Below are 24,720 nucleotides of genomic sequence, written 5' to 3'. Positions count from 1 at the left end.
CTTCCGATCTTAAGATTCTACTAGGAAATATTGTGCTTGAAATACTACATTTGTATTGTCCAAATGACTCAATGGAAATTCTGCAGTGTTTCAGTATCTGCAGATTGTTGGTTTCAAACACCATTAGTTCAGGAACCGAGAACCTCTGGGATTGTTTTTAGTGATGTAACTGAACGTCCTTTTTAATGAAGCATGAATATATAAATACAATCTGTGCATCCCCTTGTTTTTCACACTGTGCATTCTCACTGGTTTTCCATCAGGATTAAAATTCCTTCCTGTACATCGTTTCACCCTTGCATCATTCTTCAGGTACCAGAGCATCCTATGAAATCTGATTCTGTTAGATTCAATCACTGACTGGGCACGTATGAGCTGGATGGACAGGTAGGGCAACTACAGAGGTTGGGAGCATGCATCAGCGATCACGATGGGGAGTCAAGAAGAGGCAGAGCAGTGCAGGTTTTTGCTGTTACTTTCTACACTTTAAAAATATATATATTTGAATGAGAAACACCTCTAAGTTTTACATTTGGAGTCTTATTTTTTGCATTATGTAGTTAGTATTTGAAGTTTCAAAGGGCCCCCTTGCTGTCCCTAGGTTGTTATGCGCCAGCATTAGTAGTAACATATTTGTTTATATTATATTTCTATTAGAAAACCTTCCCCTGACAGCAAACAGCTTGATAGTAACTTCATGGCAGTCTGTTTGGATGCTTCAGCCTTCCCGTTACTCTTGGTTGTTAATTTAGCCTAATTGTCAGATATTAACCATAATGTTAAAACAGATTACGGAGACAAAGCCTATTGAAATATTTGGTGTTTGATCTTAAAGAAAATAAACTCCAGCTGTCAGTGTTTTTGGGTGGGAGCCTGTACTTTCCAAATGAAATGATACTTGTATCATTAGCATTTATGGACTACCCGTGTGCATTTCGTGTTGGAAAGGCCAACCTCTGTTCTTCAGAGAAATAAATAGCTATGGTACAGGAACAGCCCTGTGCAGTCAGAGTCACTGGAGGAAGAGGAGGCTGTGGTTAAGGCTCCGGGGTCTGGAAAACCAGAGATCCGTTTCCTACTCCACCACAGATTTCCTGTGTGAACTCCAAAGAGTCCATCACAGCTGATCCAGGAAAGCAATCAGATGCCTAATGTGACACCAGGGTGGAATTTGGCTACCCACATCAATTGGCAACAAACCTGTCTTGTTCCACAGCACCTACCTCTTCTTGGACCTCTTCCTGTGTTTTTACCTTAGATATTTCTTTAGTGCCCAATAACTTATTTTCCCAGCTCCCCTTAGCTAGTCTGTGTTGATGATTTTGCTGCTGTTTTAGGTCCACCTTTGGGTTTATGAACAGAGTATCCCTGCCCTTTGAAGGGACCAGCATAATGGGAGAATATGCCCAACACTGCTGCCTGCTTGTATTCAGACATTTCAGTAAAATATATCCCGATACAGGGCTGGAGCTGGTCCCAGTCATGCTTCCTCTTCGTGCAATACCTTTGTCTACAGTTAATACTGTAATACTTGTCCACCAGGTAGTAGACTACAAACACAAAACCCTATTGCACACATTTCTGTTTACATTATTTGGTGGCAATAAAAGTTCTGCTTGTTTAAAGTCTTTAGGACAAGATATCCAAGTTTTTGGGTTTTTTTTTTCCTATGAAGCATAGCAGTACATCTCACACAGACATCACACAGCCCTCTTTCAGGCTCTCCTGGTGGGTTTATTATTGTCGGAGAGACAAGTGGAGCTGTTTTTTCTTTCCAGGTAGTAAGCCTGATATGGGATGTATGAGAGGTGCTACATGCAGTAGTAACTCCAGGGCTGTGCAGCTACTGCACATAGACGAGACTTGCTCATGTCTTCTCCAGGGGCAGCAGTTTTTCACAAATCTCCCTAAAGCATCCCAATGAGAATCCTAATGGTACATCAAACACACAGCAAATGGCTGAAACCTTTCCAGCAGGACTCTAAGGAACAGCCTTGTCAGACAACCTCAGCAGTTACAGAGAGATAAAGCCTGGGGGAGAAAGTGCTATTTCAAATGCATACACATCCATTTATTTTCTAATTTGCTAAGGTTTAAGATAATGCAGATATACAGAAGTGGTTTAGCCTGGAGTTAAGGCAGCTGTGGAGGGTGTGCAGACATAAAAGGGTGTGTAGTTTTGGCTTCTTTGTTTAGAATTTTTGTTTAGATTCTTTTTTTAATTGCTGCTGTTTGTTTGATTGTTGTCGGTGGTGGTGGTGGGTTTTTGTTGGTTTTTTATCCCCTGAAATATGTGTGTCAGGAAGAGTAGAGAGTAAGTAGACTGCCACACAACTTCTTTTAAGCGGCCATTTGAGAAATGTGTGCTTTCCCCTGGATGCCCTCACTGAATGTTTGGCCACAGGCGACAGGCACAGATGGAGAACTTCATGGCTGTCATCCACCTTAGCGATAAAGCTTTCACAGTCAAATGGTCATTGGAGCTTAGGAGCTAGAAGATCTCTCTTTTGGAACATAACTAATGAGCTTCAACTTTACTAAAATAATTTATTTATTCGTATGTTTTAATAACTGCAAATACGCATGCGCATTTAAACCCTGAAGAACAAGATCCAAGTCTTTGCACATGGCCTTAAGTTCACCTAAATAACAGATAATTCAGGAGCAGACTGGGAGTTATAGTCCATTACATGGAAATGAGTATCCAATTAAATTCTCATTCTGAATGCTTGCATATAGTGACCAAGTATTCAGGCTTCATGACAAGCTCCAGATTCTGTAGAAGTACCTTCTGCATCCTGACTTCAGCAGAGCTGGAAGGCTGTGAACTCCACCCATGGTGACCTACATTTTGTCTTGTTAGTCAGTCTCCACACAAGAACTGCTCACCACAAGATGCCACTAGCAAATTACTGAGCTAGCATCCAACTCTCCTAACCACACACAAAACAGTTCGGTTTGGGAGACACTTGCCAAAATAAGCACATCCTCACCCACTTTGGACTGTTTGTCTGAAAGCAGAAAAAATTAAATATGTCTCTGGAAGATGTTTTTTTTTTTCTTGCTGGAAGGTAAAAGGTTCTTGTTTCCATGTTGATGTACTTCCAAACTCTGTAAATCCTCTTCATGTAGAAATCCCTGTTCTGAAATACATATTGAAAAGCTTGGCCTTTGGATTTGTTTTTTGGCTTGTCCAGAACTAGGTGGAGTGAAGACAGGACTTGTAGAAAACCAAGTTCGGCAACTCTGATCTAAAGCAAAGAATCAGCCCAGGGCACTCCCTATTTTGGACTTTGGCATACCCTTCTTACCCCTGCAATTGGCTTCATTCCTGCTTTATGTATTTGTCTATCTGTGGTGGACTGACCTTGGCTGATGCCCACCCAGCCACTCTCTCCTTTTCCTCAACAGAACAGGGAGAGAAAATACGATGAAAAAAGCTAACAGGTCAAAGTGAGGACAGGGAGATAGTGCATCCATTACTGCCATGGGCAGAACACTCAACATAGGGAAGATTAATTTAATTTATTGCCAATTAAAAATAGACTAGGAAGAAGAAAAACAAAAACTGAACTAAAACCACTTTCCCTCCCATCTCTCTTCTTCTCAGGTTCTGCTTTACCCTGATTCTTCAATCTTCCATCCAATGAGCAGCAGAGGGGAATGGGGATGGAGGCTGCAGTCAGTCTCTAACATTTCACCTCTGCTGCTTATCCATGGTCACTCTGTGCTCCACGTGGGGTCTCTCCCACAGATGCTATGTTTCCCCAACTGATCCCATGTGGCCTTCCCCCAGGCTGCAGCTCTCCCAGCACTGCTCCAACACGGCTCTGTACTACAGGGCCCACCCTTCAGGAGCGCAGTGCTCCACACGTTCCCCATGGGCGCAGCTCCCCCAGTCCTCCTGCCCCACAGTGGGCTGCTCTCCATGGGCTGCAGCTCCAACCCGGGGCTGCTCCTGCAGAGGCATCTATGGGCTGCGGCTCCTTCAGACATCATCCACTGCTGTCCCGTGGGCTCCTCTCCATAGATCGTAGCACTGGCCTGAAGCCTGGTGGGACTTGTTTCTGTCTGACATGGAAACAACTCCTCATCTCTTCTTGCAGACATCACCGTAGCAGTCCACATAAACCCAACATACTACCCATTTGGAGGCAGCTGATTTCAGAGTAACAGTGACCAAAGAAGTCAGAGCTACTGCGCTGTCTGTCTGCAGGGGCTGATGTCATTCTGCACATCTTCAGATGTGACATCTTGTGATCATTTTTGAACGACTTAATGTGCAGATTTGCAAATAATTTATGTGAACATATGTCTCTTGCAGTAAATAACTTTTTTCAGAGCTGTGGTAGGCAACTGGCTGCTTGGAGTTGTGAAGTTTGGACAAGCAGAGTGCACATGGGTTTCAGCTGGGCATTCTGTGTGAAAGGTGGATTTATGGGGCTGCATGAATAACTGCAACATCTGGACTTACCATATATGTTTTCTGTTTGCTGCCTAAGGGCTGAGTGAGGATGGCTGGGATTTTGAGTAGTGTCTAGTGTGCTTCCTGACCTGAATTAGAACTCAAATTGAGCCACAGTGAGGAAACTTAAGGTATTTCCTTCATCAAAGAAATAAGGTGATTTTGAAGGTGATGCCGAGGGAAGCCAGAGCTTCACTTTAGCTTTTTCCTCTCCTCTCCTCTCCTCTCCTCTCCTCTCCTCTCCTCTCCTCTCCTCTCCTCTCCTCTCCTCTCCTCTCCTCTCCTCTCCTCTCCTCTCCTCTCCTCTCCTCTCCTCTCCTCTCCTCTCCTCCCTTTTTCTACCCAGATCGATTAAGGAATCCAGTTTACAATGCAGCCCTGCAAACAAGCAGTGTTGGCACAACCATGAGGTCAGTATGATGATAACACTGTGGAGGTGGGAACATGCAGCTCCGGAGAAATGCACAAGCAAGCTTTGATACTGAAGAAAATAAAACATGCGGTTTTCATTCATAAACAAAAAGAATTTATTTCTGGAATTAAGTAGGCAGTTAATGATGTTCAACAATACTGTATAGAAGTAGAGGCTAGGAGGAGAGGAGGAATCTGAATAATCCTGAAGGCAGAGACTCAAGGCTATAATCTAGGTGTATTACTGCCCATTAGTTTGTATAGTTTACAAACTGTTTTGGCAAGTGCTTCCACCTGAGTTTACCACAAGAAAATGGACCTATTTGTTTTTAGAGATAACCAATTCCATCAGCTTGGGATGTATGTAATTAGTAGCCTTTTGTATGCTAAGCCACTTTGGGAACTTGGGTTTGAATTGGCCTTAGGATTATTACCAAGCTCATAGGACAAACTGGCTTGAAACAATGTTCCTTTATTTACAGTGACTTCACTTTTGTCCAAACTAATAAAGTCAAGTAGCTGCAATCATTTGTGCTGGTGACTGTGGATATAGTGCAAGACCACGGATTAATGTTGAATAGCCACATTTTGAACAGCTGGGAGAACAGGTTTCTTGCACGCATTGGTTAATTAAAGACAAGTTATAAAGGTAACTGAGCGTGAATTACTTGAAGCTTAAGTTCCTGTAGTCTGAGTCACCCTTAGAAGGGAGAATTCAAGGAGTCCTTGTGCACTGCAGGACTTACAGACAGCCACGGACTGGAGTGCTACCTGACATTATTACAACATTAATAAACTGAACCCTCCAACTCTAATGAAACAGTATAGTGGACAGTATGGATGAAAGCACTAAAGTAGCATCTGCAGTTTTAGTGAAATCTACAGAAAACTGGTGTATATGTGTGTGTTGGCATATGTGTGTTTACACCCATGTATATGTATGTGTTTGCAAAATGATGGGCAAGCTTGAATGGAAAAGTCTTTTGGAAGGGAAATATAACGAGCACAAATAAGATAGAAGGAAATCATTTTGAGAAATGATAACTTCTGTTTATATTTTGCTTCTTACAGCCAAACCAATCACCCAGAATTGGAGTAAAGCAGTTAGTGGAGGGAAGTTGTTATCTCAAATAGAAAATATGACAGACATCACAGCCTTAGTCATACAGGTTAACATAACAGTGCTGTCCTCTTCCTGTGCGATTTCTCCTTCACATGCTGTCACGGGTACAGAGAGACTCAGAGCCACTGTATGAGGTCTGGAGGTCTCAGGAATAACCCCTACAATTCTGTGATTTGGTGTTACTGAGGTTGCATATTAATCTGATGCACAGAAATGTCTCTAACAAGTTAGGTTGTTCTTAATTTCATTTTCTGTGTATGTGTGATTCGATATATGTTTTCCCTTCTGCTCTGATCCTGATATGTCAGCCAGATGGATGTGGCATAGAGCATATGACACAGTTTACCTTCAGCATGGCAGAATGCACTTCCAAAGGGATTCACAGAGGGAGGATTGCAATGGACATATTCTTTCCTTGGACCCCATGGCCTCTCTCTGCTAAGAGTCATTTTTCCAATATGTTTTTGACACGAGGAAAGAGTAAAGCTCAATGGAGTTGCAGCAATTCATTGTTCACTGAGGTTTACTTCAAAAAGCAGCAAAAAAAAAGATCAACAGAATACAGTTTAGGAGGGCTGAGGGTTGAGATTATTTCTCCATAGCGCTCTTTGATCGGGTTATGAATGAAGTCAGTGTGTGAAATGCAACATCCCGTGCAGTGAGTTTGCAGTTCTCTTTGCATACAACCAACTACAAAGTTTCCTCTGAGATGTGACTGGAAAACAACCAAGCAGATATATTGAAAACAGCTGCAGCTTCAGGCAAAGCTCGGACGTCCTCAAACATGCATCTCTAACCAATGCACACTGTCGGCCCTGCCTGCAGCAGGAGGGTTGGAGATGATGATCCTTGAGGTCCCTTCCAACCCAAGCCATTCTATGATTCTATGACTCTATGACATCCTAATCCCCAACCAGTGCCCCTGAGACAAGGCTGTTGTTTGTAGACCAGGCTGTCCTGCACCAGGACCCAGCAAGGAGAAGAAAGCTCTCTCATACCATGTACCCTCTGATGGCTGCTCCATCTCCTCATCTTCTTCTCCCAGGCCACACCACAGCATTCCTTGCTTCCCCCCTGCCCACACAGACAACTCTGTGCTCTTGGGACAAAGCTCCTGCTTGGAGCTGGGAAGGCTGTAGGTGAGGGCAGGGGGATCAGTGTCACACCTTTAGCTGGTCCATTGCCAGCTGGATGCCAGCAGAACCTGGTGAGGCTTTCCCTCATCACACATAACATAAAACGTCAGGCTAGGGTTTTTGGTTTTTGTTTTTTTTAAAGCTATGCAGGGAAGAAATGAAACAATTAATGAATAATTTCAGTATTATTTGCCCCAGAGGTTACTTCATTGGTTATGCACCACTTCTTAAGATTTTTCCGCCTTATGGAGCTGAGGGTTGTAAACCTGTTTGGGAGAAGTCTAGCATGTATGAGCTTTTCATTTCCTTCTGCGTCAAAGGTTTTGCTTTTTTCAGTTTCTTAACATGTTGTTTAGATAAGTTGGATATTAATAGAACTAGAGGCAGCCTTGTTGTTAAAGGGTGATCCTGAAGTGAAACAAGATTTCTCATTTCTCTCGTTTCTCAACATTTTCTGCTGTTAAAACCAAAAATTACTAGAAATGTTGAGATGAATCAGTGAGAACGTGAGAAAGCAATGTAGAAGAATGGGTTACTGAGCACGTCATGAAGGTGAAGGAACTTAATCTGTGCAACAGGAAGCACTGAATCACAAAGTCATCTTTGTTCATATATCACTTTAGTTTATTCTGAGGAGATAATCTGTGGTCACAAAGTCTGGGACATTCTGAGCTGACCTGAGACCATCCTTGCTTGTCCAGTCCAGCTGATCTGTGTCATTGAGGTGTGAGACCTGCTATCTCCTGACCTGTCAGGATGGCTTCTAAGGAGCCGAAACCAAAAGGCTAACTTTGAATTTTTGCTGTTGAGATCCAAGGAAATGCTGACTTCTGTTACCTATGGACCACTATACACAACAAAAAGTCAGGTATCTGCTCTCTTTCTAGTTCAGGAGTTTTAAATATGTGATTGCTTGTTAATTTCCAGCTCAAATGGTGGACAACATGGACGTGTTTTGGGAATGGGTCAGGTTTACTGAATGAAAGAAGCTGCTGGACTCTAGCTGTATTGGTAGAAGGAGCTGAAAGAAGCATAGCCAAGGAGACAGATGTTTTAATACAGAACCGTGCTCTATCCTTGGCTCACAGTGATCTCATACAAGCTGCTTAAATCAGGCTTCTCAAAAGTTGCTACTGGTGGTGTTTCTCTCTGCCAGACTGCCTGCTCGAGTGCTGGCTGCCTGATTTATGAAAATATTGTGGGCATTGCTGACTACTTCTCAGCTGTCAGCTGTGAAATGAGAAATTCACAGCAATTCTCTTCTTCCCAGAGAGACACTGTGAAAAAGAAATTAATTTGTGTTTGTGATGTGCTTAAATAATAAGGCAACTCTTCTGTAGCACAGCCTGGGAAGAAATTATTAATTGTGCCTTCAGATCAGGGTTTCAGTAGTGTGTAATGAGCAAAGGAAGGAGGATTGAAAAGTGAAGATTGACCAATTACTCATGGGCTGTGCCTCACCATCCCATTCCTAGTTAGGCAGAAATTCCACCCAAACAGTATGTTCTGTGACTAGCGACTAGAATGCAAATGCACATTCTCATTTCTATCATTATAGTCTTGCCTGTTGTTTATAAATATTTGGCTTGGCAGCCTTTAAAGTTCCTTTTACTGTCTCTCTTTATGGTAGCTAGTCTTAAAATTTTTAGAATACACCAAAACAAAATGAACTTCTCATTTCATTAAGGAAACAGCAGTGCTATCAGTACAAGTGTCATCAGCAAATGAGATCAAGAGGAAACAAAATGGAAAAGGTAAGTATGCTGTCTCTTTGTAGTCAGGATTACTTTAACTCTTTGGCAAAGGGAGTCTGTTCCATTTCATTTTGGTATCCTGGCTGCCTGTCCCCACTTTCAGTAGCAACACACGGCCACAGCAGAGCGACGCAGAGGAGGAGGAAATGAAACAGGGCAGTATGGCTTACAAGTGCTTTATGGTTGTAACTCATTAACGAGGAACTTGCTTTCCAGTGAGTGGAACAGCTTTAATGTTCATTTCGCCCTTGACATTCTTCTTATGCTGACACAGGCTTAAGGTAATGCCAACTGTGGATTTCATTGCAAGACCATTTCGGACTTTTTTCCCCTTTCTATGAAGCAGGGTGTCTAGTTCTCAAGTAAGTGGCAGAAAATGGCACTTACAGATGATTCATCAGCTGTAAATCATTTTCAACTTGAATCTTTGTCCAGTGAATGAACCAAAGTGATTAATTTCCATCCAGCTGCGTACTTGCCATGCTTGCTAACACTCATAAAGACCTTGCATAACTACCAGTGAGGATAGAACCACCTCAGTTCACAAAACGCTTCAGCAGAAATGATGCATCCATTCATCTTGGAAGAGCTCAAGCAGCCTGAGCTGAAGCTGAACTGTTTGGCTTTTTGGTGATCCATTATCCATGTAGATGGTGAGAACTGAAAAATAGGCAAATGCTATGCAAATAATCACACTGTTCCTATTTCATTAAATTCTTAGGAATATGCATAAAAGGGAGGAATGAAGTATTAAGAAAGAAATGCATTTCGAATCACCTGGGGACTCCTGCATCTATTCACTCCTTTTATAAATAAGTAAACTAGATTACAAATCAAGGAACTGGAAACAGATATTTGCCCACAAGCTGTGGCTAAAATGACACTTTACATTTCTAATAAGGAAATGTGAGAAAGGAATCTTTAGGAAAGAAGTCACACTGGTAAATATTTCATGGAAAAGAAATAAGAACAGTATGTTAAAGCAGCAATGTTATTCAAAGCATTTTTCTTCTTCTAGTGCATACTGTTTTTCAAAGTAGAGACATATTGAATTCATCTACTTCTGACATGAGGAAGATGAAGGACAGTGAGCTCTACAGCAGTGCAAGTCTTTAACAAGCCATTCTAAGGTGCACATGAGATTATCGTGGGATTTCATGGGTAATTCTAGACTTCCTTTTAATATAAAATTATCCACTAATACAGACTTTGCTATAATAATCTGTTACAGTGAATTGCTGAGTGCAGTTTTGCCAGTAGCAGGGAATGATCCATTATGGTGTTTATCCTCCCAAGCAAATGTAACTGCTTGTCTACCTGAGATTAAGTGGTAGGTAAGAAGTTAAGTGGTTACCTTGCCTGCTCATGATGTAAAGTAAGGCAGTGGAGCTGACGGGACATCATGTGGGATCTACTGTCAGCATTATACAGAAGATAAGCAGTTCAGATTTTCTTTGCATTTGACTGAAAGCATCTGGCTAAGATAGAGATATGGATGGCTATGAATTACAAGTGTCCCAAAGAACATAAAAGAGGAGCTGTATAACACAGCTGATTCTGTCTGAACTGTCTTAGAGGCATATATGAGACTGCACGTGAAATAGATAATGGCTAACGCCTCTTGCTGAATCTTCTGTGATCACTGCAGCTTGTGAAGCTGATAAGTTGGGTCAAAGGGTTGGAAATGCCTCTTGTAAGGTGAGCTTTGCTCTACTCAGGCACACTTCAGTTTTCCACAGGCCTGAATGCTGTGATGTCTTCAACACTGAGCTGTTACTGAAGTCCACCTTAAAATGAGTTCTGGTACAAGTCAGTTTTCCTTTTCCAGCTATGGTAATACAGTTTAAGATGACTGTAATTTTGGGGCTTGTGTTTCTGTTCTGCTGGCAGGAACAATACAAAAGATTAGTAATGATCTGTAAAGCACTAGATGAATAATGAGCTGATTGCTATCAAGTTTCTTAGAAGGAGCTGAGAAATACCGAGGCATTGGAAAAAAAGAAAGGAAAAAGAAAACAAACAGACCATATGTCTAACGGCAAACCTGGGTTTTTGTTGTTTTGTTTTGTTCTTAATAACTGAATAACTGGAGGCAGATTCTCTTCAACTGCAAGCTTCATTTTTCCCATGGTAAAGTCCCAGACTGCAAATCTGGGGAAGCTGAGGATACTTAAGTAGTAAAGAAAGATGTAACTGGGAGGACCTTGGTCATAGGCTACCCGATGCAGAAAGTTTTCTCCTCCAAATGAAGAGTCAACACCCTTTAGTTGAGTCTCTGCATTATTGCTAGTGCAGCACTACCATACGTCAGGTATCCTACTGAGCCAGCAGTGGGCTGAGAAGTGGCCAGTGGCCAAGTGGCCAAGAAGGCCAGTGGCATCCTGGCTTGTATTAGAAATAATGTAGCCAGCAGAAGCAGGGAGGTGATCATTCCTCTGTACTCGGTGCTGGTGAGGCCGCACCTTGAGTACTGTGTTCAGTTTTGGGCCCCTCACTACAAGAAAGACACCAAGGCTCTGGAGTGTGTCCAGAGAAGGGCAGTGAAGCTGTGAAGGATATGGAGCACAAGTCTTATGAAGAGCGGCTGAAGGAATTGGGGTTGTTTAGTCTGGAAAAGAGGAAACTCAGGGGAGACCTCATTGCTCTCTACAGCTACCAGAAGGGAGGTTGTGGCGAGGTGGGGGTTGGCCTCTTCTCCCAGGTAACAGCAATAGGACAAGAGGGAATGGCCTTATGTTGTAGAAGGGGAAGTTCAGGTTGGATATTAGGAAAAATTTATTCTCAAAAAGGTAATGCACTGCACTGGTTATGGCTGCCCAGGGAGGTGGTGGAGTTAAACACCCTGGAGGTGTTTAAGAAGCGTGGAGATGTGGCACTGGGGGACATGGTCTAGTAGGCAATATTGGTGTTAAATGGATGGTTGGACTAGATGATCTTAGAGGTCTTTCTCAACCTTGATGATTCTATGATTCCAAGTAGAGGCCTCTTCTGTTCTCTGGAACTCGTTTCCTGCCAAGATGAAGGTCTCTTTACCATGCAAGTGTCATGCTTCCTATTGAGTAATAATGCCAGGTAGAGTGGGAGGTGAAGAGGAGAACCATTTGCTGGAGAGTATCGCACTAAATGGAGTAGGCTGAGAAGGAGGAATAGGAGAGACAAGAGATGGCGGTAGAAAAACAAATAAGAAAATGAGGAAAAAGAGTAGAAGACGATAAAGAGCTAAAGAAGTGACCCCAGGTGGCCTGACCATACACACTGTGGTTTAAGGGTTTATTTTGCCTCAGTGCACTTCACTCTAGTGCCACTCCTACAGATGCAGAATGAGAACTTTAGAGCAGCTAGAAGCCTGCCCCAGGGTCTGCACTGAGATAAGATCGCTTGCCTGTTTGGCCACCAGTTGTGGTAGTCATGGCTTCCTGCAGAAACACATGCACTGGGAACCATTGCTTTGCTGAGGGACAGCAATGAAGCTGCACTGTAAGGGAGCTTAATCCCTCCTGTGCTTTCATGGGTGATAAACAGGACTGACATTAAAAAACTACTCTATTTCCAAAATGCCCCACTGAGCAGCTTGCTGAACAGGAAAATTTGCAGTGCTTACCACAGCTCCAGAGAGTGATGGGCACTCCAGCTGCAGTGTGATTGTGTTTTAGCCTGCTTTCATGAAGAAATTGGGGTCCAGCGGGCTCTGGGTGGTGACCACGGGATGCTCACAAGACATCAGAGTGGCCCAGAGGCTGTGGTGAGACAAGCAGATGTGGGAAGGAGCTGTGGGGAAGGGTGGTGGTGTCATGGGAGCCTGTTATGAGTGAGAAGTTTGGCTTTCAGGATGCAAATCTGCAGAAAAAGCAGGATTTGTTAGTTTGCTACTTATGGGAAACTTTCTGAAGTTGTACTCATAGAATTTGTTAATCTTCAGTGGAGGCTGAATCTTTGATAGGAGAAAGTAGCAAAAATAATAAAAAGGTTCAGGGCTAGGAGTCAGTACTATGTCTGTTCCTAGCCACAGCCTAAATTTTGTACAGCCATGAAGAAGTCACTTAATTTTTCATGCCTTGGTTATCGTGTTTATACAATAGGAATAAAGATACCTTTTATCTCCAATTATCTTTTGTAGCTATAAATGAGATGTACTTAATGAGTGCCAAATAAATGTCATCTGAAAAGCTTTAGATTACATCTTTTCCCAGGCTTGGTATCAGGTCCCTACTTTTGGAAAATAGTTTGTCCTTATGCATAGGTACTTAAAAGAATGGCAGGTAACATTGCTGTGTCTGGTTTAGTGGCATTTAAGCAGGCAGTGGTAAATAAAAAACAGCTCCTGATGAAGGCAGATTAGTGCAGACCCTGTGATCAAAGCCAAGCACTCTTTTTTTATTCAGAGGAAGACTCTCTGCCTGCGATATGGGAGAGGGAGATATGGGCGATAAGGCCAGCAGCTGAAGGTAGCCAGGACCCATCCACAGACCGACGGGCAGAGATTTACCTAGCAGCCACTCCGAGCTGGCACAGCCTTTCAAAGACATCACGTGCAACTCATGTATCTCAAGAAGAGCCCATGGGATTAGCTCCCACAGCCTCTTAGCTCTTCCTTTTCCTTTCTCAGTTCAGGGAGTTCTCTGTAACGTTACAGAGAATTGTAACTCGTAATTATTTCACAGTGTTTTCACTGAGGTATGCGGTGATTTGGCTCCATCCACCTGGTCTCTATACTGTCTCCAGCAGTGAACAGTGACAGAGACACATCCTTAGTCCTTCTGACTTTGTATTCATTATCTCACAAAGAGATGGTCCAATTTCAGCTCCTTGTTTCTGGACAACACCTGAGGAAATAGCTTTATCATCTTTCCAACGTGGCAAATAGGGAAACACTTCTATTTTTTTTCTTTCCCTCAGCTTCCCCACCAGCCTTGCCAGGTTCCTCTTTCAGAATGAATAACTCTGCCTTTGGGGCAGTGTATGGCAGAGCATTCTGTATTCTGGGAACTCCTTTTCCTTCCAGTCCCCTCCAGCTCACTTGCAAAATCTGAAACAAAGTTCAAAGCTGACTGACGTGGTCAGAGTCAGCAAGAAGAAATGCATTTCCAGATAGAACCTGCCTGTGTCTGGGAGGCCCCAGATCCAGCCAGCGACCTGCCGTGTTCCTGGGTCAGCTCCGTGTGTCTGTGGGGCAGGGGCAGGTTGGGTGTCCCGGCAAGGTGGCAGGTTGGCACAAGAGAAGCTGCCAAGGGTAGATGCCCTCACTTCCCAGCAGGGTGATCCTCTCTTTTCACCTTCCCAGATTTCCACCCCCCAGCGCGCATGGCTGCAGGGTGTGCTCTGCTAGGAACCCCTTTGCTTTCAGGTTTGGCAGCATTTCTGAGGCGGCAAGGCTTTGCAAACCTCCCTCACTCTGTCCCGGAGCCCCAGGGGCAGAAGTTCGGGCTGTGCCATCATCCACTGCATTCTGCCTGCAGCTCTCAAGGCTCTGCTGCCCTGGTATTGGAGCACTGACAGAAGGAGCTAAAAGGCTCCTTTGATTTGGGAGAAGGATACATTCATGAATATGCTTGCTGAGATAAGGAAAAGTGAATACGCATCCTTTGTCTTCCCAAACCCTGTGCCAGCATCCCTCCCTGTACTGGCTTTCCTCATGCCATGCAGCAGAGATTTGGTGGGCTGAAATGCAGCGAGAGCATATGCATGGCCTTTGTCCCCATGTCCTGTCCTGGGTAACTTTAGGACATGCAAACATGGCTTGGATTTTGCGGTTGTGCTCACAGGATAATGACTGCACTGCAGTGTTAAGCTTCTCAATGTTCAAGGAACACTAAGCCCACTGTAACTTGCATGGTCAAATGCTGTTTGTGCAGAGGATTAGCAGATCCCTCAGATAAATGTGTTTGTTTTGATTGCTTATCTGCCCTGAGCAGGGTAGAAGAACAACCCACATGCTTTACCCACTATTCTTACATGACATTTTCCTACTAAGTTTGTGTTTTTTGGCCATAAAGCAGCTGTTGGGTTTGATTTTATTTTCTACTCTTCACTAAAGCAACACTGGAAGTTACCTACCTGTATGTGCTGGAGTTGTAATTTTTGTCAGTCTTTCAGTGACAGGAAAGAAAATAATTAATTCCAGGAGTCAGATCAGGATTTTCAGCATCATACATGACAGAGCTTTGCTTCTCCTGTTTGTGGCTGAGGAGTTGGGCTTGCTGAGGCTGGCATTGACAAAATGGGTAGCTGTAGTCCTTGGCTCCCTGCTTATCTTGCTTGTGTTTGGAGATAAATCTGCTTAATGTAAGCCTGATTTACCTAGGTTCTCAGTCCCCTTGAGTCTTCTGTGTGGTGCTATGGTTTCTGGGGATTTATCCCAAGTTATCCAGAGCCAAACGAGGCAGATGCTCTGTGGCGTGCTGAGGAATCTCTTGCCTTCCTCCTGCTGGAGAAAGGTGTCACTTCTTGCCATCTAACATGTTTGCTGTTTTACCAGTGCATGATCTCTCTCAGCTTGAAGCATCTGAGATGCAGCTGAGCAATTGGGGCAGCTGTTGGACATAGCAGTGATCCATGTGTCCCTGTGTTAGAGGACAGGGAGCAGCAAGGGGACAGCTGGGCAGCTGTGGGAGCAGAGGTGGCACATCTGGATGGTGCCAGGGCTACTGCCTTCCCCTTCTATTGCTCTTCTAGGTGAGAATCAGTGCATGGCAATGCTTTGTGAGCATGGAATGCCAGAACTGCTGCTCGTGCCTAAATCTCCCCTTATGCAGCCCCCTGCTGTTGGAACCCATGGCAAAAGTAACACGGCACCTGAACTGAGCATGAGCAATCTGCTTTATGCAGCACATTGAATTTTGATTAATTGAGACTGTGGACCATACCAGCACTGACAGCTTCTGGTTCATCTTGTTTAGAAACGGAACATAAATGATTAGTTTATTCACTGGAATAGGCTCCCCAGGGAGGTGGTTGAGTCACCATCCCTGGATGTGTTTAAAAACTGTTTGGATGTAGTGCTCGGGGACATGATTTAGCGGAGGGTTGTTAGAGTTGGGGTAGGATGGTTAGGTTGTGGTTGGACTTGATGATCTTTAAGGTCTTTTCTAACCTGAGCAATTCTATGATTCTATTATTCTATTTACTGAGTATGGGCACTACTGTTTGCTTTAACCCCAGTCTGGTAGAGCTGAAAAGAATTGCATTATTATCGAGAGATGTTTGGATGGTTGGAACTTCACAGTAGCTCACTTGTGACATGATTTTATCTGAAATAGTGCAAAATGCTGGTGATGGTGGCACCTACACCCACCAGAATATGAAAATGTCGCTTGCAAGGTTTGTCTCTAAAAGGAAGAAAATGATTTTTAGTTTGTGACCTTTCCCATTTTTCCACAGATACACAGGACTCTCATTGGGCCCTCCAACGTGGAGTGCCCTGAGCTGGTGATGCTGGGTGCCAGCATGCCAATGACACTAAGTGCCAGTGACAAGGGGTACCAGCAGCACTGGGTTCCAGCAGTAAAGCTGGCAGTCTGCATCTGAGCAGTTCAGTTCATGGTATGCATACTCCTTAGGCAGTTCCTTCTCTTTAAGGTAAAAAAATTCCACTGTCTGTCTTGCTTTCAGTGCACCAGGGGTGCTGATGGTGAAACTGATTCTGTGCTCATTCTAAAGGAGTCCATATTTGCTCCAGTTGACACAACATGGAGTCCCTTCCTTAATACATCGCTTGCTGTTTCTTCCACCAATCAGAAGGCTGTGGTCCCAGTTATGCTAGTCTAGGAGGTGGCTATTGGGACACTGAACAGAGGCTGTATCTTCTTACCACAGCTCTTGATATTGAAAGAGAAAGGACCCGGCTCCTTCTCTAATGGCAGCATATGGAGGACTACCTGTGACAAGGCATCACCAGTCCTATCTGCTGCATCTTTTGTGGTTGCATCTGTTTTCCCCCACGGCTGTATACCCCTGCAGCCTGCCCTCCTCTGGCCCCAGCAGTGCAAAGCTCAGCATGGCAATGCACAGTAGATACTCCAGCAGTAAATCTCCTCTAGCGTGTGTTCAACCCTGAGGGATGCTTGTGCAGTCTTCGAGGGTCCAAGGACAACACCAGTGGAGGTGTCACAGCCTGTGATCCCTTTATAGGAATGACAGAAGATGCCATTTCCCAGGCTGCTGACATGCATGCCTCCATAGCAGTCAGTGCAGAGCCACAGATGCCCATACATGCCACATTGGAACACCATTTGTATTCTGGCACTTTTTCCTCTATGCCTGGATGAGATTCCTATGACAGAGCTCCTGCACCCGTGGCTGTGCCAGCTTTGAGCCCCATGCTGGTGCCCATTTCTGTAAAGCTGAACATGGGAAATGGGCCTGACCTTGCTGTGATGTAGGTGTGGTGTGATGCTGTTACATCTGAGATATTCATTGCCTTGAGGACCTCTGGCAGTGTCCAAGTACCAAGAGCTTCTGTAGGAACATGTGAGTCTTGTCAGCAGAATGGCAGCTAGTCACAGCAGGGGGATTTGTGACGGGGGTTCATAAGCTGAACAGCTCACCTGGGCAGGCAGAGGGCTGAGACAGCCACACGAGGGGAGGCAGAGATTCAGAGGGATGTCACCTTCTCGTCTGCTTAAGGATATGACCAGCTGAGCTGGTCTGCAGGTGAGAGGTGAAGCTGTCCTTCTTCCCAGGATCCATGCAGGGCTCACGAGGAGAAACTCTCCCTCCTTTGGATTCCACAAGTTTCATAGAATCATATAATGGACTGGGTTGGAAAGGACCACAATGATCATCTAGTTTCAACCCCATGCTATGTGCAGGGTCACCAACCACCAGACCAGGCTGCCCAGAGCCACATCCAGCCTGACCTTGAATGCCTCCAGGGATGGGGCATCCACAACCTCCTTGGGCAACCTGTTCCAGTGTGTCACCACCCTCTGTGTGAAAAACTTCCTCCTAATATCTAACCTAAACCTCCCCTGTCTCAGTTTAAAACCATTTTAGGTTTCTCTGTGCACAGCTTGGGTCGATAATCAGGAAGACCAGGTGCCTGCTTCTCTCCACTGTTCTCTCTCTCATTTAGTAGCTAAGGATAAATAGTGTGGGAGGAGGTAGCTGTTTTCCGGCGGGTTGTTAGACCCAGCTACTCAGATTCAAGGCCTTGTGTAGGCCTGTATGAAAGACCACACAGATATAAGGGATGGTTGGTATGTGCTCCAGCTATGTGCAGCAGAGGTGCAAATGCTAGGAACGTAGCTCCCTGTGTGGTGCTGGCTGCTGAATTTACTGACCCACAGAGCAGCCCCAGTCTGCTCTGAATCCTTACAATTTTTGTTCTTGGGCATTTCTGAAGAATAAGTGGCAGCAGGTTATCAACTTCTCGTGTGTATAAACCTCCATAAAGTTTGATTCTTTAGGTTTTATCTATCATAGAAATTCCAGTGTAATACAGCTTTTTAAGTGTATTAGGCAGCAATCCTGGCATAATAAATACAGCTGATAACAGCAAGAAGGCACAAGCATACTCTGATTGCTGGGCTTTGTTTAAGAGATGTAATAATCCAGCAAAAACTCCTGTTAAAAGCACTAACTGCACCCATAAAACACCCTTCGAGGGGCAATGAGGGGCAGGAGCAGGGCCTGCTGCAGGCTGCAGCACAGCCAGCCCCGAGTGCTGTGTTCCCAGGCCCTGAGCTGATTAGTCACACCGCAACTTGGGCTCATCCATGTGAGCACTTAATTAGATTCAACCCTGCTAATTTAAGAGATAACAAGATAAGGTTAGCCCAGTTAAGTTTATGTGGTGGTTTTATCTTTTATCAGCAGTAGGCTTGTCTTTTTTCCCTTGCAAGCGTTTAACTGGCAGATCTGAAGCAGTTTTTTCAGTGCTTGCCTGGAATGAAAGGTCCAGGCTCCCTCCCTGCTCTGGGGAAGAGGCCTGGGTGCATGAGCTTACTGCCTTGCAGTCCTTCAGAGGATGACAAGGGCCTCTGTGCACAGCCTGGTTTACTCACTGACACATTAATTATGCATATGATGTCTGCACTCCCTGCAGATACTGGCAGAGAACATGAAGCTACCATGATACAAAATAAACTAAGTGTGAAAATATAACTAATTCTGTCCCATCTTAAATGGTGATGGATGGTTTCAATGGAAAGGTCCTTCCAGGAAAAACTGTGTACACCTTCATTCCTGTGCTCACATGTATGGAACATGCAAACATACATACATGCCTTGAGACACACATGTGCCTAACCTGAAGGTGATCTCTGCACAAGTTTCTCAGTAACTGCAGCTGCTGTACTTACTTGACATGAAAAGCCTGTCAGTTTCCTAATTTCTCACCTCAGACACCCCCTAATAATGAATCAGACCTCAAAACTGTTAACTAGGCTCTTAAGCATCCAGTGAACTACTGGGATGATTTGTTCTTATTTCCTTGAACCTTTGATGGTGCTTTTTCAGAGTCTTTCAGTGAAGATGATGACAAAATGATTCAAAGGAAGCTGAGATTCTCATCTAATTACTTATTTTCAGGAACTGGAGACTTCAGCTAACAGTAAAAACAACAAACAAACAAACCAGCACCCTTCCCCCCTCCCCCCCAAAAAAGCAAAACCATATAAACAAATTGGGGAGAGAATTGGAACCTCGTATCTATTCTTTAATGGTAGTGTTGAGATTAATGATGCAGAATGCAAGGTAAACAGTAAATTTTTGGCTGTGAGTGCCTCATTTCTGCCTGGACCTGCAGCAGAGCTGCTGTAAGAATAGTTTTGCCATAAGCCCTGTTTGTGTTTTAGGAGAGCTGACTTCAACCTGCTCCATGGTTTGAAGGCAAAACAGAGAATAAGGATACCAAGCTCATTCAATGCTGTTCCTGTATCTTGTTCAATAAAACACAGATGGAAGGAATTAGTGTGGATGGCGGAAAAATCAATACTTAATTTGCTGTTGTTGTTGTATTTATTATAATTATTATTATAAGTATTAATGTAAGTACTAGTGGGAAAAACTGAAAACTAGTGGGAAAGTCTGAAAAAATTCCACATCTGGGAATGGCCATTTCAGGTCCAGTTATAGTGAGAAATACAGATGGTCTCCTCTCTATCCTCCCCTCTGTCATGCACTGTCTTGCAATAATATTTTGAAGCTTCAAATGTGAAGCCAAGCCCCTCTTTAGCCTAGCACTAAATAAATATTGAAGGAAAACAGTCTTAGCACTGAAGTACCTATAGCCTGTGTACAAAGCATCCATCCTACACATCCTACCAGTATGACTTTGCAAGAAGCAACACATTCACTAAATACTTGCATTTTACTGGACAGCTTGTAATTAGTTCAGGCTAACCTTGCGATGTCACCACGCTGTGATTCACACAGGTCTCTCAACTCATTTAGAAACAAGTCCCATCTAAGATCAGCTAAATACAAAATTAGTTACCTGGCAAATGTTGGCACCTCAGCTGTTGTACATGACTTTTTGTTGCAGATCACTAACATATATGTAGCACCTCTAAGCTCATTTTCTCATGCTAAATCTTACTACTCATTTCTACTTTGTTCTGTCTTTCTGAGGTTCCAATGTGTAAAAATACAGAATAATGTAAGAATTCCTTCTTCTTACTTTCTTTATGTCCTCCTTAACATCTCTTTATTTATTCTTACCTTTTTTCCAATGTGTTCTTTCCTTTTCCTGGAGTGCTAAGAAGACCTTGCTCATAGTAACTCGTGCTATATTTAGGTTTCCTGGTCCACGCCCAAAGAGCAAGCTGATAGAGAGCTTGCTCACTGCTAAGAGCTCTGCATGTCCACATTGCTCACTATAGGATGCTAACAGTTTGGTCACCTATGGCCATATTTCACGAGGGCAGCCCAACCTTGGTCTGCCATACAATGACTCTTCTCATGTGCAACACTGGCTCTTTTCCTAAAAGGACTTTACAGCTTATCCGCCAGGTGTAGGGCTCATAACTGTGTTTCAAAAGATCAGGTGAGGGAGTAATACGTTGTAATACTGGTACTGGGCACAGTGTCTGCTGCAGCAACAGCAAATAACAATTTCTGGGCCCTAGAGTGAGTGTCTGCACTACTGAGCTGAGAGCATGGCACAGGTAAAGTGTATGCACTTAGATTTTGCAAAAAGATGTTCTTTCTTTCCCTCACTGTCTGGTCTGGGCCTGTGTTCTCTTTCCAAAACCTTTCTTCATGTTGGACTCCCAAGTTCATCTCAAAGCAGAGGAAGACAGCTGTTCCAGTGTGTCACCATCCTCAGTGTGAAAAGCTTCCTCCTAATATCTAACTTAAACGTCTCCTGTCTCAGTTTAAAACCATTCCCCTTGTCCTATCACTATCCACCCTTGTAAACAGCTGCTCCCCCTCCTGTTTATATGCTCCCTTCAAGTACTGGAAGGCCACAAAGAGGTCTTCCAGAGCCTTCTCTTCTCCAAGCTAAACAACCCCAGTTCCCTCAACCTTTCTTCACAGGAGAGGTGCTCCAGCCCTCTGATCATCTTAGTGGCCCTCCCTGGACCCGCTCCAAGAGCTCCAAGTCCTGTCTGTACTGGGGGCCCCGGTCCTGACTTTGCTAGCGTGGCAATCAACCAGGGATAAGGAGTACCAGTCAAGTGTGGTCAAGTGTGCCATATTCCAAGAGATCCTGTTTGCTTTCTCTTCACCTGGATGATGATGAAAGCTTTTGCCAAAGGTTTTGTTGAGATGTTAATAGAGAATAACTTGGTTGCCCTCTGCAGTGCTTCTCTCACACCCATCTGCTGCTGTGGCTGGGACCACACAGCTGCCTGGCCACCTCTGGGTGGCTCCAATTAGAAGCATAGTGCAGGAACATGCATCAGAGGAGGTCTGGTGCGCTGGTTCCTGAAGCAGCAGCATACCCTTGCACCTGTATTGGAGTTTGTATTGATGCCTGCACAGGGCTGTGAATGCACACAGGCCCAGCTGGCAGCAGATCACCCACCGCACCAATGCTGCGTGAGGAGAACCACTGAAGTAGGCGTGACTCAAGGAGGACTGCCGCAGCACGAGACCTTTGTGGCTGATTTTAACAGAGGAAGACCAACTACAAAGGACTCTGGTTACGTTTCCAGACAGAAGCACACAGATCCTCGTACAAAGCAGCCACCAACTCAAAGCCGGCAATGCCGATGTCTCTTCACAAAATTCAGGCTAGTGCAGTTCCATCTGGCCATCTATATCAGAAATGCTCATGAACAGTTCTGAAAATACCACATGCAGCTGCTGAGGGATAAACTGAAGTTAAAACATCCATTGTGCTGTTGTAAATGGACTCCACATCATGAGATGAGCACCACCCCACTAACAGAAAGAAAACCCTTTCTTTGCTCCTCTGGCTGGAAAAGAAAGACTGAAGGCACGTTCACACATCCTTCTATTCAAAATAGAACTGTACACAAACTGTGAGGTGTGAGTAAGGGAAATGAAATCAGTAGCATGAGTCATCCCTTCATGGCTTTTTGGACCGTGGCAGTGAGCAGCATGTTCCAACAGTATGCTTGCTGGGGTAAAGAAACTTTGTCACCACAACCTATTTACATCAAGTAATATTGTGGATACAGCCCCTAGGGAAAAACTGAGCTGAATCCATCCTGGAACTTGTGGTAGAAAATAGAAGTAAATAAAGGGTGTGGAAGGAAAACTAATTCAATGAATACCGTTCATTTAAATATGTATAGAATAAATCTTGCTCCACTCTGCACTCAGAGTAACTGAAAGTAAAATCTGTCTCTCCTCTGTTTAAAATATGAAGTGGGTGATGTTTAATTTAAAATAAAACTGGTTATTATTAGATGCTGCAAGGTCGCATTTCAACATTTAACTTCTTGATGTCGGACTTCTTTAGTGAAGTCCAGAGTGCACATCTAAGCAGCTGGGCTTCCTTTGTGGTCTGCCAGGAAAGCAGCAAAAGCATGCAGAAAGAAGAAACTGCACACTGCTTGTCTTTGGTTTTTTGTTTGTCTTTTTAATGTCAGCTGCAATGTATTGTGAATCACAGCTTGACTCTTCCTAGGCATCATGCAGGAGTAACTTTGTTTCTGTTTGTTTAAATTGAACCTAATATTTCAAGAATTCTTCTGCATATCTGCATTAGTGTTTTGGGTGAGGAATGTCCTTTTGAAACAAAGCTGTCCCCTGATGAAAGAGGCTTGGAATCTGTAAACCCCACGCTTTTCAGATTAAATTGAAGTGCAAGGTGTTCTCCACCAGCACGTCTGATGCTCTCCAACCACAGTGTAAGTTCAGTCCACCGAGCCAATCAAGTTCATCTTAATTAACCTACCTAAAAGGCACAGAATGGGGATGTCAAGCTTTTAGCATGAGCTGTTTCACTCTGTAGATCTACTCCTATTACATCGCATCACTTGATATGTAGGCAGGGCCTTTTCTCAGATCATTGCAGGCTGCTTGGCCTGAAATGTTTTCTGCCTGCCATGTATGCGGCCTGCAGCCAGCCCTCAACTTCTCCAGCATCCAGCTGACACTTTAGAAATCAGCAGATGACCGCACACATACGCACACAAAAATCCCAAAGCAAAAGAAAACAAACAAAACCCTAACCAACAAAAAGCCTCTAGAAAGCGTAAATCCTGTATGAGAAGACAGATGAGAATTAGTGAATATTAAGCCCCCTGGCTATGAAAAAAACAGTTTATTGATTGGTAAGGAAAGCATCTTAAAGACATGAATAAGTGTCTGCTTAACTTTCCCTAGAGAAATGATCATTAACACATCAAACTCTCTCAGCAATCTATTAACACAAGACTGAATGGAAGAACATATTTCTGACAAATCCATACTACCTTCCATCATGCCTTTACTAGATACCCACATACAATCAGAGGTATCATCACCCCACATTTCCAAATGTCTCTGTTGCACTCAGAAAATCAGAGTTTTGCAGGCATTTTGGGTCTCAAAGTGCTCCTGTCCCCTCACTTGGCTGATGGTTCCTTCTCTCCTTGGCCCAGTTGTCATCTTCTGCACAGAAAAATGAGCCCAGAGAAGGGAGAGGGATGCCTCTGTACAGAGCTGTTCCGTGGGTGTGAAGTGTGTGCAGAACCCTTGCGCAGGACAGGTCAGAAGGTAAGAAGGACTTGGTTTCCCTAATGTGGGCCCTTCAGCATTAGGTAAGTGCTGAGCTCACCTCCAATGCTGAGGCTGAGCTACACCACAGCATGCTTGGAAGTAGCACTTCAGCTGTCTGTTGGATAAAATGGGCAAGATAGTGAAAGCAACTCTTGACATTAGGAACTCCTTGGCTCAGGTGGAGCTATGGAAGTAGAACAGCTTGCGATTAATATCATTTTAGACAAATGAAGTTCAAAATTGGGTAAATTTCTTTGAACTCACTGCATGCTAGGAACAACAGAGGAGGAAGTACAGAATAATTAGAATGTGGTAATGGATACTTCTGCCTATTTCACAATAGTTTTTCTCTCCTGACTTCCTCCAGAGTTCTATTGGAGCTGGCTCTTCGTTACCATCCATGCAAATGAATATAAGTGAATCCTACTGCTCTGATAGAGAACATTTCAGGCTGACATCAATTAGCCTTCTACAGATAGTTGGCACAGACCTCACGAAAAGCAGTGGGCAATCTGTGTATGGTTTCTCCAGTTTGGATGGAAAGCCTCTAAAGCTGTGATAGCTAAAAATGGTGGGAACTTACATAACATATGGCATGAAGGACAATCAAGCACTAAAACACAGCCTGATGGAATGAGTTGCAAATGCTGAGGAAAGCAGGTTGGCTGCTAGAAGTACATTAGAGGCTGCAAGCCAGGAAAAATAAGAAAAAAAAGT

The 24,720-nt window shown here is 43.9% G+C and overlaps 1 long non-coding RNA gene across 1 annotated transcript; it reads left to right on the top strand.

Annotated features, from left to right (window-relative positions):
• Nucleotides 1-7,328: 7,328 nt before the first annotated feature.
• Nucleotides 7,329-21,192, top strand: LOC109366824. Its single transcript, XR_002113446.2, has 4 exons — nt 7,329-8,003; nt 8,823-8,889; nt 9,908-10,050; nt 19,683-21,192. It is a non-coding gene; the product is annotated as an uncharacterized LOC109366824 (long non-coding RNA).
• Nucleotides 21,193-24,720: the final 3,528 nt, after the last annotated feature.

This window comes from Meleagris gallopavo, chromosome 3 (assembly GCF_000146605.3).
Source record: "Meleagris gallopavo isolate NT-WF06-2002-E0010 breed Aviagen turkey brand Nicholas breeding stock chromosome 3, Turkey_5.1, whole genome shotgun sequence".
Lineage (NCBI taxonomy): Eukaryota > Metazoa > Chordata > Aves > Galliformes > Phasianidae > Meleagris > Meleagris gallopavo.
This window is presented reverse-complemented; position numbering and strand designations above follow the sequence as displayed.